The 20222-nt window shown below is 39.5% G+C and overlaps 1 protein-coding gene across 2 annotated transcripts in view; it reads right to left on the reverse strand.

Moving 5' to 3' along the window:
• Window positions 1-15495, reverse strand: part of ZFAND6 (zinc finger AN1-type containing 6) — a 99784-nt gene extending 84289 nt beyond the window's left edge. For both annotated transcript variants that reach the window (XM_053718461.1, XM_053718460.1), the window contains exon 1: window positions 15237-15495. The gene's annotated coding sequence lies outside the window, so the exon portion shown is untranslated. The remainder of the gene's footprint in view (window positions 1-15236) is intronic.
• Between the last annotated feature and the right edge of the window lie 4727 nt (window positions 15496-20222).

The following is a 20222-nucleotide window of genomic DNA, read 5'->3' on the forward strand; positions in this document are numbered from 1 at the left end:
GTTCATCCTGTAACCAATGTGTTTCCTGTAGGAATACAATATCAGGATTATGGTGTTTCAATGAACGCAGAAGGAGGCTACGCTTATGAGGGGAGTTAAGTCCTCTGACATTGTGGGTGAAAAGTCTTAGTGTAGGTCGGGTCATGTATTGATAGGTACAGGTAATCGGTATAAACTATATAAGTTTCTTAGTAAGGGATAGGGGGGAGAGGACAGGTAGGAAAGAGGGGGAAAGGATAAAAGAGGCACTGGGGTATATAGGAAATAGTCCACCTCGGTAGAACCCTAGGGTGGGCTTCTAAGTGGGGGGGAGAACCTAATGCTCAGAAGCAGAATGAGCCCCGCTCTAATATGCTAAACTTCACATCAATAAGTGTTAAATATAAAATTAAAACAATGAAAGATAGTGCAAAAAAAGGAGAAATATATGAACATAAACATGAACAAAAACAGTGGTTCATTTCTGAAAACATTACAGGGATAACCCTGTCTGTCGATCAGACTTATTCGCTTGGTTAATGCAACTTAGTGATAATGTAGAGACCAGGGTCCAGAAGGCCCCCACAACTTTAATCAGAGAGTTAGGTAGTAGTTCCAGGTTGTCCAAGAGAGTCTCAAGGTTGCTGCAGCTTGGGGCGTTTCGGTCTCTGCTCCCTTGCAGACCATTCTGGAGCGGAGGCCCGTAATATAGGGTGTGCTGGAACTTGCACGATCGGGGGTTCCTGAAGAAGACCCCATGACGTAAGGAGAGATATTCCCTGAGGGACTGAAGAGGCCACAACTGTCTGGTTGTCTTTAGAGATTTAGAGTCTTGTGGGATAGCCCCATCTATATCTGATATTGGCTTTGCAGAAGGCAGAGGTGACTGGTTGCAACTGTCGCCTTTGTTGGAGGGTGTGGGCGGACAGGTCAGGAAGAAGATGGAATTCGCTAAATTTGTCACACAGAGTTGGCTTTTAAAAGCGGCCTGCATCAGCCGATCCTTAAAACAGGAAGCTATGAAAGCACACACTATAATGTCTCTCGGCTTGTCCGGGGCCACCATCTTAGAACGCATTGCTCTGTATGCTCGCTCCATAGTACATGTTAGCGCTTCAGGAGAACCAATAAGTTCTTGATAAAGAGCCTGCAAATATTCTTTTAAGTCAGAAGGTGCGACAGATTCTGGTATGCCTTGGAACCTTATGTTGTTGCGCCTAGATCTGTTCTCCACGTCAGCAAGTTTGAACGCTGAGATATTTGTTCTGCTAGGTTCTTGGAATAGGCCAGTATATTAGATTGATCCACAACAAAGTCATCTTGCTTGCGCTCCAGCGCATCTACTCTTTCTCCAATCTCTGAGATTTCCTTCTTGAGCTCAGCCGAGCTATGTTGGATCTCCTGAGTGATGGAACGGGTCTGAGTGGCCAGCAGCTTCTTAAGTGTGGACTCTGTGATAAAGTGTTGTGATGTAGCAACAGAGTGTGAGCTAGACAGGGATTCCTCATCCTGGGAGTCTGGCTCGCTCATCTCTCTACCAGGTTCCAGAACCGGCTCCTTGGCCGCCTGTGAGAAATGATCAAAAACAGTTTTTTTGGATTTAGGGTTGGACTTGAGGTGCTTTCTAGCTGAATGAGGCATTGTATATAGAACTCAGGTACTCTAAGGTGAGGTTATTAGCCAGACTCTGTACAACCAAGAGATATACACACCACTGTATAAGGTAAAAGGTTAATTGCACAAATACATTGAAATTTCACGTTCTATTCAGATACCTTTAGAGTGGGGCTGGAGAGTGTGTCACATTAAAAATTACATCACACCGTTAGTTAATTACTAAACCTTGCAGGTAACATACAAGATAGGAGGGACCTGACAAGACTAGTAAAGGTGAACTGAGGATACTATGATCCTAACCTCTATCAGTGCAAGTATCCCGTCACTCTGCAAGGGCCAAAAAGTCCCCTCTTGACTCAGGGGTTAGGGGAAACAACCCGAAGGAAGGGGAAAGGGATAGTGGAAGTGACCAACCCAGACAAGCTGGGTGGGAAAGGAAGAGTCTCAAGGGGATCACACTTTCAGTTTAAAGATTTGGTATCTTCATCTACATTCACAATGTGGATAAAATATATAGCAGAGCAATACAATTCACAAAAAAACAGAGAGAGAATACAGTTAAAAGATACTATAGTGTCAGGTGAAAAGCTTTTACGGCTCGCAGTGAGTGGATGGTAAAGTTAGGGTTTAAGTGCCCCTCAGGGGGGTAAACCCAATAGCAAAAAAGTAGTGAGGCGGGAAAAGTCCTGCTAAGCTTTGTGAATGCTACGTATTGTGTGAGGGAGGCTATGGGTCAATAATATAATCTGGGGTGTTGTTTGAAGTGGAACGAAAGTTAGCTTGCTTGTGGGAGTGTGCTACAAAGAATATGTGTCGGGTCAGTGTTGTGTGAGCAGTACTTTCGAGCTAGGTGTGGCAAAGGAAACAGACAGTAAGTAACACTCCACTCTGGGTAGGGCCCACAGAGATACACAGGCTGACGCAACAGCTAGAATACAGTTTCCCCCGATAAATTTCTAACATGCTTTGAGCTCCAAAACAAGTTCTGGTTGTGGTATGGTAAGTGCCAGGGGCCCTTCTTGTGGATAATAGGGTGCCTTATACAGCCTCAGAACCTCGCAGGGCTCCACCTCAGGATATTTGAGTAGTTGGAGTATAGAGAGCTGCAAACTGATCCCTATGTTTAACAGTCTTATGGTTGTCTAAGGCCCGGCTTATAAGAGGTGTATGCAAGACACAATAGGGCAGGCTGGGATGTTGAATATATGCCTAGTAGATATGGCTTAAGACAAATGCAGAGTGTGAAGATGGGCCAAGGATTTATATACAGGGCCTCATATAATAAGCAGGACCGGTAATGTGTAAAGAATATTTCTCACCCGGAGCCCCTGCTCCACTGCACCTGCATCCTAGATCTTGTCACCAGGTTCAGGACCTCCTGCAGGGTCATACGTATGAATCCGGGCAGCAGTAACCAGCTGGGCTAATCCTCTGTAGCACCGTAATAACCCTTGTGAGTTGTGTGCCCTGCGTCTCTTCTGTGGGTCACAATATGCCCGCCATTCGCGCCAAATCTGAAGGAGAAAAGCTCTGATGCTCCCGGTCCAGGTATGTTCCCCTACAGCCGCCCTTTTACTTATCTTGTCTTATCCACTTCCATCCGGAGCTTGACACGAAGCGGGGGGGGGCCTCTAAAGGCCAGGTCCGGATCCGGCAGGTAGCCTCAAGTTGTCTGCGCAGCAAGCCCCAAGCCGACACATCGGTATCAACCCTCCTCTCCGTCTTTCCTTATCAGCCTCCAGAAGCCTCAGAGGTATCAAGGCTACGTTCTCTTGTTGAAGCTGCACCGGAGCGGATCCCCGACCCTCCGGTATCCAATATGCAGGTATTCTGAGAGTTCAGCAGCTCCTCTGAGGCCTATGTTCCGGAAAGGCTTATTGTAGGCAAAACAATATAAGCACTCTAGAAATTGCGGTGCACAATGTAGGTCTCTCTAAATGTGCCAAAGATGCAGTCTAAAGCCCCATATAACGTAAATATAGCTTTTTAAATAATGTAGGACTGGAGCTCCGTGTCTGCACTTCCACTCTGCTCGGCAGTTAGCTCCGCCCCCCATCAGGGCCTAATTTTACAACACCAGTAGCTCCCTGGAGCTTGGGTTTGCCAAGCCCTGTTTTAAAACATAATATTGCCAACACTTGATCATGAAAAATTATTTCAAGATATATTTGTAACTAGCAACATTTCAAACATGCTATTTTGTGCAACATTTCCACAGTAAACAGACATTTGATTTCCCTGCTATACTTACATCCTTTCTATGTGTCACGCCCTGCGCTAAAAGAGCTGGTCTGTACCTAAGACTATAATCCAAAAGATAGAGAGGATCAGCACAACAATCTATAGTGCTCATGTGATAGAGGTGTACTGCTTCACCCCAATATGCTTGCTAAGTTCAAAGAATCACCGGCACTTCTAAGTTTTAAAAAAAAACTTTTATTGGAAACACTATTAAAAATGCGACGTTTATACCCCTTAGTCATGCAATACTCAACATATGTTCAATATTCACCTTCAGGTATTGCATGACTAAGGGGATATACCCCGAAATGTCGCATTTTTAATAGTGTTTCCAACAAAAGTTTTTTAAAACTTAGAAGTGCCGGTGATTCTTTGAACTTTGCTGTACCTAAGACTGACATTTGCAGGTCAAGTCATCTGCATTTGTTACAGTAATAAGCTACAGAAGGGATCAAAAGCTAATGGCATTCTGAAGTCCCTACACCCCACCTAGAGTGCAGACCTTAAAAGGGACATACAGGTGCAAAAAGAAAAACAGTCTATGTTAGATTCCTTTGTAAAATTTCACTTTTGCGTACTTAGACATGAGTAAAAAACCTATAATATGATTAAACTAAATGTAGTTAAAGTCAGCAATGCAATAATGGGAGCTAGCTGATCACATTGGGTGTAAACATCAAATCATCAGCTAGCTCCCAATAGTGCATAGCAGCTGCTGATATGTACATAAGCTTATCAACAAAGGATACTAATAGAACAAAGTGAGGTAAAATTGCATATGCTTTCTGAATTATAAAAAAAGATTATATATAAATATATATCTATATATCTATCTCTCTCTCTTTGACAAAGCATTAATTAAAAAAAGAGGAAAAAAATAAAAAAAAATAAAGGTACAAGTCACTACTTCATTTCTATAACAGGACACAGAAAACTTTTACAATCTGTTTGTACATTGCCTTAAAAAGGGACAGTTTACTCAAAAAAGTTCTCCCCTGTAATTTGTTTCCAATTATCTACTTAAATACCTGCTGGAGTGTATTAAATTGTTTAAAAGTATTGGCTTTAAGGCCAAGCTGTGTAAACACAGCCAGTAGTAGAAGAAGTTACATTCCCAGTGGGGTATAGAAGAAATAAGGTAATAAAATGTAAATTTTCCATTGTTCTCTACAAGTATTGGCGATTGGTTTATGGACAGATATAAGATAAAGAAGCAGGTATATGTACACAATGTGATAAAGTAATGAGATCTGATTACACCTACAAGCTCAACCCATTTTATTAGGTTGTGGCTTCAAAACACAAAATCAACTAATTCATATACACAAAAACCTTAAAAAGCAAATATACATTTTATACTCTGCAGCTGATAAATACAAGTAATTGGAAACACATAAAGGGAAAAAACAAGGTTATAGTATAATGTCCCTTTAAAAGACACACACACACACAGTTAACCTATGTAAAGACTACAAACTGTAGACGGTAACATCTACTGAACAACAACAACAAAGGGTATGTGGAATCCCTGGGTAAATAAGTACCTGATGCAGCATTACATAACATTCAGTGAACAGAGCCTGACCTTAAAATGCCAGGAGTTTATTCTGGCACAAGGATACTAGCAACACAAATTCCAACCAATGCTTTTGAAACCAACCCAGCACATAAGGATGGAACTAGCCTTGAGAGTAGGAATTTAAAAGGCTTTTGTCCATGTTTACCACACTCAACATTTTTACATAATACAACCATTTACATTACATATTAACATAGGAAGTATGGCCTTATCGATACCAGGGGAAATAGCCTGTTTGTTCAAGAATGGAAAAGATTTGAATTCTTCAGTTCTCCAATTTTAGGACTATGAACCAGGATTGTATAGACCTGGCCGTTCCCCCAGTCAGTTACGGGGTTTTTTTTATTTCTAAAAAATAAATAAAAAGGAGATACATTTTAACCAGTTTGAACACTGATCAGTTTATGACCACGACTAGGGCTGGGCGGCGAAAAAAAAATTGCGATCTAACTACAGAATTTGAATAGCTTTGGTTTAAAGTAGGAGTTATAGTACCCGGTGTTTAAAAAAAATAAAAAATCTGTCCTTGCTCTTCAATTGTTCTGCCCTGACATTGTCGTGCCAGAATGACTAATTAAAAGCAAGCTCCAATTGCTCATGTCATGCTGGTAGCTACATTTACCTGCCTACTGTGCAGATAATTTAAAGGGACAGTTTACTCAACATTTTTCTCCTCTTTAATTTGTTCCCAATAATCCACTTTACTTGCTGGAGTGAATTAAATTGTTTACAAGTATCTCCTTTACCCTTATATTGGCATTTGAAATAGTTGATTTTACCTGTGGTATCCCCACCTATTCCAAAAGTTTGTGGCCGCAGGTCCAAGCTATAGATAAGCTTTGTAAACACAGCCAGAAGAAATTACACTCCCAGTGGGATATAGCAGAGATAAGGTAATCCAATTTTGATTTTCCATTGTTCTCTCCAAGTACTGGTGATTGGTTTATGGACAGATATAAGATAAAAGCAGGTATATGTAGACAATGTGATAAAGTAATAAGATCTTATTATACCTACAAGCTCAACCCATTTTATTAGGTTGTGGCTTCAAAACACAAAATCAGAGCTTTAATATACACAAATAAACCTTAAAAGGCTAATTTTCATACATTTTTTACTCTGCAGTTGGTTAAAAAAAGCAATTGTAAACACATTAAGGGAAAAACTATTTTACAGTATACTGTCCCTTTAACCACTAACATCGCTCTGATAGAGAAACTGCTTATGCAGTACAATGAGGAAAAGTCCCATGTATGGCAGCTACTCACATATGCCACTCTTGATTGGCTTATTGGCCAGTATCCATCCCAGGAAAGGAAGTGCATTGTATTTTGTCAAATGAGCATATTGTTCCCCCCCCCCCCACACACACACACTTCTTTCTCTGTCCCCCAGAACAAAAGAACCCATGGCAACCATGAACTGTTTGCGCATGTGAAGTTAAAGAAATAGATTGGGGTAGCCAATCCCTTAAAGGGACAGTGTACTGCAAATGGTTAACCTTATGTTCCCAATAGCTTATTATACCAGGATCAAAGTACACATGATAAATTACTCCTTTAGGTCTATTTTGTATATGAAATAACTGGTTTTGTTCTTTGCTACCACAAACCATTTAAGTGGGATAAGCTTGCAGGGAAATTAGATCTCATTTTATCACTTTCTATACATACACACTTCCTGATCTCATCTCTCTCTCTATACCAAAGTTCAATACTTAGAGAGAATATTTGAAAATTAAAATTTTATTAGTTATCTCTCTTACTTCAAAATGAAATGGCTATGTTTATATAGCTTTTGTATACCCAATACATAAAGGGACAGTTAACACCAGAACTTGTGTTTAAAAAAGATAGATAATCCCTTTATTGCCCATTCCCCAGTTTTGCACAACCAACACAGTTATAATACACGTTTTACCACTGTAATTACCTTGTATCTAAGCCTTTGCAAATTGCTCCCTTATTTCAGTTCTGTTGAAATACTTGCATTTTAGCCAATCAGTGCCGACTCCTAGGTAACTTCACATGCGTGAGCTCAATGTTATCTATATGACACACATGAACTAATGCCTTGAAGTGGTGAAAAACTGTCAAAAAGCAATTAATACACTCCGGTAGGTAAAATGGATAGCTTTCAAGGTCTAAGAAATTAGCATATGAGCCTACCTAGGTTTAGCTTTCAACTAAGAATACCAAGAGAACAAATCAAAATTAGTGATAAAAGTAAATTGGAAAGTTGTTTAAAATTGCATGCCCTATTTGAATCATGAAAAATCATTTTGGACGTGACTGTCCCTTTAAGTTTTTAAATTTGCAGTACAGGTTGGGAGCTCGTTTTAAACAAATTTAATACACTTCAGAAGGTTCTGTCCTCCATCCAATAGCTAAATATTAAGATGTATTTTACAGCAGAAAATATCAAAATAAATAATGAATGTGTATTGCAATAACATTATACTTTCAATAAACATGTTAGGCATTGTTAAAATGTTGAGTTATATGATCTTAACACCTTTGCTGGAGTGAAACACAAAGGCATATAGTAGTGTAGTAATAAAAAAGATGTTCGAGTCAGTGCAGACATTGTACACTAGAGTTTTATTTGCATAAAAGTTTTGTAGATGATCCATCTGGGAGTGTTCTGCTCTTAGCCCCTTTCAGTGGGTGTCCCTGCTTAACCTCATCAACAGTGCTAAATTGGGAGATTCTAAGTAAGTTTTTAAAAGGTTTTATACTGGATTTTATATCAGTATCTGTGTATATTCTTTATAGATAGCAGTAAAATATGAAGCTATATTAGTACTTCCCTTCAGATGCTTGCTGCCAGCCCCGGTTCTCCCAAACCGTATACAGAAACAAGAAACATTGAAAGTGGCGGCGCTGTGTCACCCCTGGGAATACAAGCTGCTCTTTTCCTCTGAGAACCTGGCTTCTTCCACCTCCAAAATAAAAAGCTCACAATGGTGTAGCACGTTTCAAGCAGTATGATGGGTGCACATACAGGTTATACTCACAAGATATCAATTTAAATCCGCCTTTTATTAAAAACCATCACAATGGTGTCTTCAGATGCAGCTTCAGGGTTTATTAAAATAGAGCTATATTTGAGCTCTATTTTAATAAACCCTGAAGCTGCATCTGAAGACACCATTGTGATGGTTTTTAATAAAAGGCGGATTTAAATTGATATCTTGTGAGAATAACCATACTGCTTGAAACGTGCTACACCATTGTGAGCTTTTTATTTTGGAGGTGGAAGAAGCCAGGTTCTCAGAGGAAAAGCACAATCCCCAAATTTTGAATTATCTCAGGAGGAAAAGAGCAGCTTGTATTCCCAGGGGTGACACAGCGCCGCTGCTTTCAATATTTCTACATTCTTTATAGTAGTGTCTATCCCATACAGTTAAATGAAAAATGGGTGTATAATGTCTCTTTGACAAAGGCATGGAGGCAGAAAATTGTAAGTTAGGATCTTAAAATGGCACACCGAATACTAAAATTAGCCATGGGTATGCTTACCAGCTGGCATCAAGTGCAGGCTGCTTTGTAGACATGTGCAATTCAGATCCCTTGTGAGGATCCGAATGCAGAAGTAGGCGGCCGCTCATGCCATTCAATAATTTTCAGAGCTAGATTTATTGTTGTGAAAGATCACCACACTAAGATCTGGGCAAATCCAGATCTTAGGGTGGTGATCTTTCACAACAATAAATCCGGGCCCAAAAAGTGACGAATGGCACAAGAGGCTGCCTACTTCTGCATTTGGATCCTCACAAAGGATCCGAATGCACTTATATAGTAAACCCCTTTGTTTATGTATCAGCGTAAGCTGCGTCAAAATAATTATTTAACCCCTTCCCGTCTGGACTTATTTGTCTACATCGGAACAAAGTTCCAATGTAAACAAATAAGTTAAAATGGAACGATTGTGTGATCGATAAGATCGGGTCAGAGGGGAGTGCCTATGGCGCTAGGCACGCTCTACAGCCAGTGATCCCATTTAGAAAACTGCAGAGCCTTCAGCTCCATGCCGTCCTAAGAGCGCTAAAGCCCAGTGCTATTAGGAAGGAATGGAACGTCCTAACGGCGGGAAAGAGCTAAGGTAGCTAAAAGGAACTATTTATTTATGCATAACTGCAATGCTACTTCACTTTTTTTTTTATTTTCAGACCCCTAGCTGTGAGGAGTGTGTGTGGGGGGGGGGGGGGAAGAGTGATATTTCCCACTTTCAGTGGGTGTTCTAGTAACCTTTTAAACAGAGCTAAGCTGGAAGCTTCAAAGTACGTTTTTACTGGATTTTTATATCAGTATCTGTGCATATTATTCTTTATAGTAGTGTCTATTACATGCAGTTATATGAAAATGTGTATATCTTACCCATGGACAGAGCTGCGGAATATGTTGGCGCTTTATAAATAAAGTATAATAAAATAATGTCCCTTTAACAAAAAAAAAAAAAAAAAAAAGTACCATTTCCACTCCCACCCCCAGAGACCCTGTAGAGCAATTCTGTGGAATGTAGAACTCTGACACTCCTACATGTTGAATAGTGATTACTTGACATGCACTTGGGTGCTTATAAAAAGGGCAAGATAAACTTTAAAAGGAAAAGTAAATTTTCCGCCTCTGCATTAATGTTAACGATTGCCATATATGAGATATTTACAGTCGCTAAGTTTTTTTTAATATAAATATGATGATTTAAAAGTTATTTATATAATAAATTACCTACCCAATTCCGTTGTTACTCCTCCCACCCGACCATTTCCGTATCTCTGTACATTACACGTAAGATCAGTCCCACCCGCTTTTACGTGTTTACTTTGTGCGCGTTCGTCTCGTCACATCGCGCATAACTTATTAGCCGTATTTCGTGCATGCGCAAAACAAATTAAAAAATATCTAAATACCGCCGTTATTCATTTAAATAAATTTTGCCAAAATAGATTCATGTAGTATTGTAAATGAGCCAAATAACATTCCATATACTTACATTATAATGAAAAACTTAAATCAAATCGTCGATACGATCGCAAATTAGCGTTGCTTGAACAGATGCCTTGAAAAATGGTAATGCACTTGCGTTTTACACGGACGCGCATATGATACGGCCGCAATATTAACAAAGTTGTGCATGCATGTTGGGATGCCAGTACGGTACCAATTGAAACGGTCTCAATTCAAAACGTCATCAAAATAAAAAATAAACAAAGGCAGAGTTACGGCGATAGGAGCGCTCGTTTTGAAAGGTAAAAGAAAAGTATGATAATCTATAGCATAAAAAAAAAAAAAAAAAAAAAAAAAAAAGGGGGATGAAAGAAAGTCACTTATTTTATGAATATTTGCGAATGAAGCATGGATATGTCTGTTTACTTTTCCTTTAAAAAGGGACATTAATGTCAAACTTAAAATTTTTTTTTTTAAATGGATTCAAATCTACTTCTATAATCAATGTAGCACAGTTTTCTGAGCGTGCATGCGTCTTTAGCCATCTGTCAGCAGTGTTTGCAATAATGTTTGTAGCTATGTTATATACATAGTTGCAAACGCTGCTGACATTGAATGCTAGACAAATGCACACTCCTAAAGTTCCTATCAGCCTACAAGAACAAAGCAAATTTGATGATAGAAGTAAATGTAATATTTGTTTTATGCCCTGAATCAAACGTTTTTATTTTCTGGCCTTTAAAAATGGACAGTCTAGTCCTGATTCAGATAGGGCATGCAATTTTAAAACAGCTTTCAATGTACTTTTATCATCAATTTTGCTTTCCTCTTTTGATATTCTTTCTTGAAAGCTAAGCCTAGGTAGGCTCATATGGTAATTTCTAAGCCCTTGAATGTTGCCTCTTCTTAGTGCATTTGACATTTTTTCACAGCTGTACAGCGCTAATTCATGTATGCCATATAGATAACATTGTGCTCACTCCCATGGAGTTATTTATGAAGTAGCATTAATTCGCTAAAATGCAAGTTTGTAAATAGCACTGATATAAGGGGGTAGTCTTCAAAGGCTAAAAAAAAAAAAAAAACACACAGGTAATCACAGAGGTAAAAAAGTATATTAGTTATGCAAAACTAAGGAATGGGTAATACAAATGGATTTTTTATTTTTTAAAACAAAAATTCTGGAGTAGACTGTTCCTTTAATGTGCTGCCAACTATCCATTTTACCTACTGGAGTGTATTAAATGGTTTACAAGTAGATCCTTCACCTTTCTTTTCTCATTTGAAATAGCTTATTGTGCCTATCGTTTGTAACCCTAAAATGACTATTTTTGAACTTATGTTCCGTCTACAACAACATGTAAACAAGCTTGTTACGAATAATGCTCCCAGAGGGGTGCTGTGAGAGGTACTAAAAAGTGCATTCCATTGTTCTCTAATTATTTGCCTTTGAGTAAGCAGTAATAAAGATAACGAGGAGGAGTTGTGTAAATAACTAGACATCAGATAATAAGGACTCCATTCTCTGCTAGCTCAACCCATTTCATTGGGTTGTGATTTCAATTAGCAGAAACATCTATTTTATATACAAAATTATACCTAAAGGTGCAATTTCCCATACATTTCAAATACTGCAGCTGGCATAACAAAACATTGTAAACACATTAAAGTGAAGGTCAATTTTGACGAATTAGTGCCCAGTTTTTAATAATCCTATTAAAAACAAGGGCACTTTAAATGATCAAAATTGACATTTCAAGCGTTTTCTTCAAAAACGTACCCTTTAATCCTGAAAGCTGCTCCATCGATTCCCCTGGCCGTAGGAAGCCTCTGCTGACGTCAGAAATGACTAATCCGGCTTCCTACAATCCCGGCGTCCCCCCGGGGGGAATCATGGCCTGAGGGAATGCCGTGATTGGATGAAGCTGGATTTGTCATTTTGGACCTGCGAAGAGGGCTTGCGACGGGTGGAGGAAGAGCTGCAGCGGCTCTCAGGATTAAAAGGTACGTTTTTGAAGAAACCGCTTGAAATTTCAATTTTGATGAATTAAAGTGTACTTGTTTTTAATAGGATTATTAAAAACGGGCACTAATTTGTCAAAATTGACCTTCACTTTAAGGAGAAACTCATTTTAAACTACACTGTCCCTTTAAGAGGTTTATCAATGGGATTGTAACAGGACAGCAAAACAATACATAGTAACAGATTGAAAATACTTTTAGAACATTTCATTTGAATGCTGATCTGTTGCAACGCAGTGAATATGTAATGCATAAATGAAAAAAAATGATATATCCCTTTAAGATTGATCTTTTATATCCCTTTAAAGTGAATAAAAACAAAAGGAAACATCCACAAAAATAGAAATATGCCAAGCAAGCATTTAAAAAAAGGACATTAAACACTTTGAGATGGTAATATAAAATGATAAATCGTATATATAAAAAAACTGCAATATACTTTCATTATTTATTTTGTCCCCTTTTCCTGTAATTCTATTCTGAGATTGTGAGCTTTTCATTTCCTGTTACAAATGGAAGCACAGAACACTGTTATATTCTACACAGCCATTGGCTGCACACTCTAGTGACCTATTTATAGCTGTCCCTAATTGGCCACAGCAGAGAAGGTAACCTAAGTTACAACATGGTAGCTCCCATTGTTTTATAGACACTAAAACTTTACACTTATTTTGTCACTAAACAACTAATTAAATCAAAAAAATACATCTACATTTTATTCTCAGACTAATCTTTTCTTTGACTGCATCATTCTATCTAGCATTAATTTAGTGCATGGTCTTGGAAGGGAGGGGAAGTCTCTAATGTGCATCACCTTGAGGATTGAACAGTGCAACTATGTGTGTAATGCGAGCAGCGATGAGATGATTCTAGCTAGCAAATAATGCTCAATCTGCTCTGTAGGTCTCTTTATGTTTTAAAGTTAAAATGCTAGGTCTAACAATGACTCATTTTCTAGGGACAGGAGACTGTGAAATTCTACTTTCTACACTGCTCTATATTGTATTAACATTTCACACACTCCCATAGCAACAAAGGTGGGCATTGTGATCCAGAGCTATTCAAAGAAGAGTTAGAATGAAAATCCAGCATTTGTAACCAATTGATCAGACACCAGTACTCACAGTTGCACAGTGAGTGTGTCTGAAATGGACTCTTCACCCTGAAACATGGGCTTACATTTTTCAGCTGGATTAAAAACTAAATCAAAACCAATGAGGTTAATTGTACAGTCAAAATTATGTCTGGATAAAAATAGATTAGATTATGTACACACACACATCCACCCACCTCTGATAAAGTAAGTCATGATGTTACACACTAATGCTACTGATCCTTCTCACCAATGTGTAAATTACACATGGCAGAGTGACTTTGATGTTTTGTCGCCCCCCAACAGGGCTGGACAAGAGCAAGAGAGGTGAAAAACTGAACGGAAAAAAAATAAAATAATATATATATATATATATATATATATATATATATATATATATATATATATATATAAAAATAATATTTTAAAATGTAATGTGTAGTGGCAAATTCTCCTTTAGTATGCCCTATTTAGGACAGAAATCTAAAAAAAAAAAAAAAAAAAAAAAAAAAAAAAAAAGATCTTAAAGCAGCATTTAAAGCATATTAATGTTTTACTGTAGTGTTTTCTTAATAAACCGATGACCATGTGATTGGGGGGGGGGGGAATGTTTGTTTATGCTTAAGGCTTATCTTTATTAACCAACAGAGCTACCAAAGTTCTCCAGAGTGCAATCTATACCACACAAGTGTTGTGCACAAACATGCACTTCCTGTGTTTCCAAATCTAAATAAGACAGGAATAATGTATTTAATAAAAATATTCTCTCTTTTCAGAATATATATATATATATATATATATATATATATATATATATATATATATATATATATATATACACACATACATACATACATACACACACACTTAACAATTCTATTACACAAATTAAAAAGAACTTTATATACAGATCAAACTTATTATGGCATAAAGGAGAGCGATGTTAAAATTGTTATTTTGTTTTTGAAGCAGAAATCTAAGTAAAACTGACCTAAAAGATAGGCTGTTCACTTGCTGATAAGTAGAACAGCAACTACTTTATTGGTGGACAGTGAATCACCTCACAAGTATAAAAACACTTTCTTAGTACAGAAGTATCGATAGAATAAAAAATAAATGTTAAAAAAACTCACCAAACAGAGCAATACATTACAAAATATCTAAAGGATTTATGACTTATATAAATTTAAATAGTATTATGCAAATGACTGGTGCCTAACACAGCAAATACAAATAGCTCTTCAATTATATAAAAGGAGTTATGTGGGTAGTTGAAAACAATATTGTTTTGGGGTATTCAATAGACACACAAGTAATCACATTACCCCATTATTATAAAATGCCATAACACTAAAAGGAAGCACATTTAACTGAATTTAAGTTAACTTATGATAGTAAGAAATTAAGGGTCACTTATTAAAAGTTATGTGACATTAAAAAAAAAAAAAAAAACTTAACCAGTACTGAATCCAGTAAGAGATCATATGCTCTTTTTGTAAACAGTAGTAAAAGACAGGCAGGCTGTATGGGGGAAAAACATACCAGGGTATATAGATATATATAGCATATAACCCATATATCATTGAATTACATGACAACAAAGAAGCTGGGAAGACCTGCCCAGTATGATTAAGTTTACATTTAGCGAGCTCCCAAGGACATGTTGTGTGTGCCCTGAGTGAACAACTCGCAGGTCAGGATTAAATATGAGTGGGTGCTACGAGCTCTCGGGTTTTATTGACCCGTAAATACTTACCAGCGGACCCAATTATTAAAGATCTCTCTCTTTTAATGTACTTCCGCCCTATCCACGCGCCCGTATCCTTTCCCACACAAGGGTCTAAGCCTCACAGGTGCCGGGCCGCCGCCGCTGATTTCACCCGTGTCCGTGCTCACAGCTGCCTGTGTCAGTCACTTCCTTCTTTTCCCACTTCCGCCGTATGGAAGTTTTCCTGGCTAACGTCCGACACCTCCCCTGCAGTGTTTACAGGCTACCAAAGAACGCTTCTGACGTCCCTGACAGTCTATGACGACATGACGTCACGTAGAGCTTGCACCTGCGCATTCATGTCACAAACCATACAGTTAGTTCCTGTTTGACCAAAACAGCTACAGCTAGTGAGAGATTTTTCTGTGTTGTTTTCGTTCCTTAAAAATATTAATATTACATTATTGTTGCCGCCTCTGTTTTCAGCTTGTATCTATAGATTACAGTGAAAAAATATTCCACGGTTGAGCAAATAAGAATAGTAACAATGTTTATCAGTAATAACTTCTTTTTTTTTTTTTTTTAACCTCGCTCGAGGCAAAAATCTGAGTTGGAACATACGTGTATCTGTAATTAATATTTAGCAGTTTTGGAACTCCCAATATGCTATTATTCTTTGTATGTGTTCTAGCCAATCACACACTATCCCATGTGGGATCTGCTAAAATGCATTTTACTCCGTTTAGTATTTGTATATACTTTTTCATTGTCAAAGTGACGTGAAACCTATTTTTTTTTTCTGCCATGATTCAGACAGAAAAACAGAATTTATGCTTACCTGATAAATTACTTTCTCCAACGGTGTGTCCGGTCCACGGCGTCATCCTTACTTGTGGGATATTCTCCTCCCCAACAGGAAATGGCAAAGAGTCCTAGCAAAGCTGGCCATATAGTCCCTCCTAGGCTCCGCCCACCCCAGTCATTCGACGGACAGGAGGAAATATATATAGGAGAAACCATATGGTACCATGGTGACTGTAGTTAGAGAAAATAATTCATCAGACCTGATTAAAAAAACCAGGGCGGGCCGTGGACCGGACACACCGTTGGAGAAATTAATTTATCAGGTAAGCATAAATTCTGTTTTCTCCAACATTGGTGTGTCCGGTCCACGGCGCCATCCTTACTTGTGGGAACCAATACCAAAGCTTTAGGACACGGATGAAGGGAGGGAGCAAATCAGGTTACCTAAACGGAAGGCACCACAGCTTGCAAAACCTTTCTCCCAAAAATAGCCTCAGAAGAAGCAAAAGTATCAAATTTGTAAAATTTGGCAAAAGTGTGCAGTGAAGACCAAGTTTCTGCCTTACATATCTGGTCAACAGAAGCCTCGTTCTTGAAGGCCCATGTGGAAGCCACAGCCCTAGTGGAGTGAGCTGTGATTCTTTCAGGAGGCTGCCGTCCGGCAGTCTCATAAGCCAATCGGATAATGCTTTTAAGCCAAAAGGAAAGAGAGGTAGAAGTCGCTTTTTGACCTCTCCTTTTACCAGAATAAACAACAAACAATGAAGATGTTTGTCTGAAATCTTTAGTAGCCTCTAAATAGAACTTTAGAGCACGGACAAAGTCCAAATTGTGTAACAAACGTTCCTTCTTTGAAACTGGATTCGGACACAAAGAAGGTACAACTATCTCCTGGTTAATATTTTTGTTAGAAACAACTTTAGGAAGAAAACCAGGCTTAGTACGCAAAACCACCTTATCTGCATGGAACACCAGATAGGGCGGAGAACACTGCAGAGCAGATAACTCTGAAACTCTTCTAGCAGAAGAAATTGCAACTAAAAACAAAACTTTCCAAGATAGTAACTTAATATTTATGGAATGTAAAGGTTCAAACGGAACCCCTTGAAGAACTGAAAGAACTAGATTTAGACTCCAGGGAGGAGTCAAAGGTCTGTAAACAGGCTTGATCCTAACCAGAGCCTGAACAAATGCTTGAACATCTGGCACAGCTGCCAGTCTTTTGTGTAGTAAGACAGATAAAGCAGAGATCTGTCCCTTTAGAGAACTTGCAGATAATCCTTTCTCCAAACCTTCTTGTAGAAAGGAGAGAATCTTAGGAATTTTTATCTTTTTCCATGGGAATCCTTTGGATTCACACCAACAGATATATTTTTTCCATATTTTATGGTAAATTTTTCTAGTTACAGGTTTTCTGGCCTGAACCAGAGTATCTATAACAGAATCTGAAAACCCACGCTTTGATAGAATCAAGCGTTCAATCTCCAAGCCGTCAGTTGGAGGGAGACCAGATTTGGATGTTCGAATGGACCCTGAACAAGAAGGTCCTGTCTCAAAGGTAGCTTCCATGGTGGAGCCGATGACATATTCACCAGGTCTGCATACCAAGTCCTGCGTGGCCACGCAGGAGCTATCAAGATCACCGAGGCCCTCTCCTGATTGATCCTGGCTACCAGCCTGGGAATGAGAGGAAACGGTGGGAATACATAAGCTAGGTTGAAGGTCCAAGGTGCTACTAGTGCATCTACTAGAGTCGCCTTGGGATCCCTGGATCTGGACCCGTAGCAAGGAACCTTGAAGTTCTGACGAGACGCCATCAGATCCATGTCTGGAATGCCCCATAATTGAGTTATTTGGGCAAAGATTTCCGGATGGAGTTCCCACTCCCCCGGATGGAATGTCTGACGACTCAGAAAATCCGCTTCCCAATTTTCCACTCCTGGGATGTGGATCGCAGACAAGTGGCAGGAGTGATCCTCCGCCCATTGAATTATTTTGGTCACTTCTTTCATCGCCAGGGAACTCCTTGTTCCCCCCTGATGATTGATATATGCAACGGTCGTCATGTTGTCTGATTGGAACCTTATGAATTTGGCCTTTGCTAGTTGAGGCCAAGCTCTGAGAGCATTGAATATCGCTCTCAGTTCCAGAATGTTTATCGGGAGAAGAGACTCTTCCCGAGACCATAGACCCTGAGCTTTCAGGGATTCCCAGACCGCGCCCCAGCCCACTAGACTGGCGTCGGTCGTGACAATGACCCACTCTGGTCTGCGGAAGCTCATTCCCTGGGACAGATGGTCCAGGGTCAGCCACCAACGGAGTGAATCTCTGGTCTTTTGATCTACTTGAATCATTGGAGACAAGTCTGTATAATCCCCATTCCACTGTTTGAGCATGCACAGTTGTAATGGTCTTAGATGAATTTGTGCAAAAGGAACTATGTCCATTGTTGCAACCATCAATCCTACTACTTCCATGCACTGCGCTATGGAAGGACGAGGAACAGAATGAAGCACTTGACAAGAGCTTAGAAGTTTTGATTTTCTGACCTCTGTCAGAAAAATCCTAATTTCTAAGGAATCTATTATTGTTCCCAAGAAGGGAACTCTTGTCGACGGGGACAGGGAACTTTTTTCTTTGTTCACCTTCCATCCGTGAGATCTGAGAAAGGCTAGAACGGTGTCCGTATGAGCCTTTGCTTTTGACAGGGACGACGCTTGTATTAGAATGTCGTCCAAGTAAGGTACTACTGCAATGCCCCTTGGTCTTAGAACCGCTAGAAGGGACCCTAGCACCTTTGTGAAAATCCTTGGAGCAGTGGCTAATCCGAATGGGAGGGCCACAAACTGGTAATGCTTGTCCAGAAAAGCGAACCTTAGGAACTGATGATGTTCTTTGTGGATAGGAATATGTAGGTACGCATCCTTTAGATCCACGGTAGTCATAAATTGACTTTCCTGGATGGTGGGTAGAATCGTTCGAATAGTTTCCATTTTGAGCGATGGTACCCTGAGAAATTTGTTTAGGATCTTCAAATCCAAAATTGGTCTGAACTTTCCCTCTTTTTTGGGAACTACGAACAGATTGGAATAAAATCCCATTCCTTGTTCCTTTATTGGAACTGGGTGTATCACTCCCATCTTTAACAGGTCTTCTACACAATGTAAGAATGCCTGTCTCTTTATTTGGTTTGAGGATAAGTGAGACCTGTGGAACCTTCCCCTTGGGGGTAGTTTCTTGAATTCCAGGAGATAACCTTGAGAAACTATTTCTAGCGCCCAAGGATCCTGAACATCTCTTGCCCAAGCCTGAGCAAAGAGAGAGAGTCTGCCCCCCACTAGGTCCGGTCCCGGATCGGGGGCTACTCCTTCATGCTGTTTTGTTAGCAGTGGCAGGCTTCTTGGCCTGCTTACCCTTGTTCCAGCCTTGCATTGGTTTCCAGGCTGGTTTGGGTTGTGAGGCATTACCCTCTTGCTTAGAGGATGACGAATTAGAGGGCGGTCCGTTTCTGCAAAAGGGACGAAAATTAGGCTTATTTTTAGCCTTAAAAGACCTATCCTGTGGAAGGGCGTGGCCCTTTCCCCCAGTGATGTCTGAAATAATCTCTTTCAATTCTGGTCCAAATAAAGTTTTACCTTTGAAAGGGATGTTAAGCAATTTTGTCTTGGATGACACATCCGCTGACCAAGACTTTAGCCAAAGCGCTCTGCGCGCCACGATAGCAAACCCTGAATTTTTCGCCGCTAATCTAGCTAATTGCAAAGCGGCATCTAAAATAAAAGAGTTAGCCAATTTAAGTGCGTGAACTCTGTTCATAACCTCCTCATATGGAGTTTCTCTACTGAGCGACTTTTCTAGTTCCTCGAACCAGAACCACGCTGCCGTAGTGACAGGAACAATGCATGAAATTGGTTGTAGAAGGTAGCCTTGCTGTACAAAAATCTTTTTAAGCAAACCTTCCAATTTTTTATCCATAGGATCTTTGAAAGCACAACTATCTTCGATAGGAATAGTAGTGCGTTTGTTTAGAGTAGAAACTGCCCCCTCGACCTTGGGGACTGTCTGCCATAAGTCCTTTCTGGGGTCGACCATAGGAAATAATTTCTTAAATATAGGGGGGGGGAACAAAAGGTATGCCGGGCTTTTCCCACTCCTTATTTACTATGTCCGCCACCCGCTTGGGTATAGGAAAAGCGTTGGGGGGCACCGGAACCTCTAGGAACTTGTCCA

The sequence above is a fragment of the Bombina bombina genome, chromosome 6 (genome assembly GCF_027579735.1).
Source record: "Bombina bombina isolate aBomBom1 chromosome 6, aBomBom1.pri, whole genome shotgun sequence".
Lineage (NCBI taxonomy): Eukaryota > Metazoa > Chordata > Amphibia > Anura > Bombinatoridae > Bombina > Bombina bombina.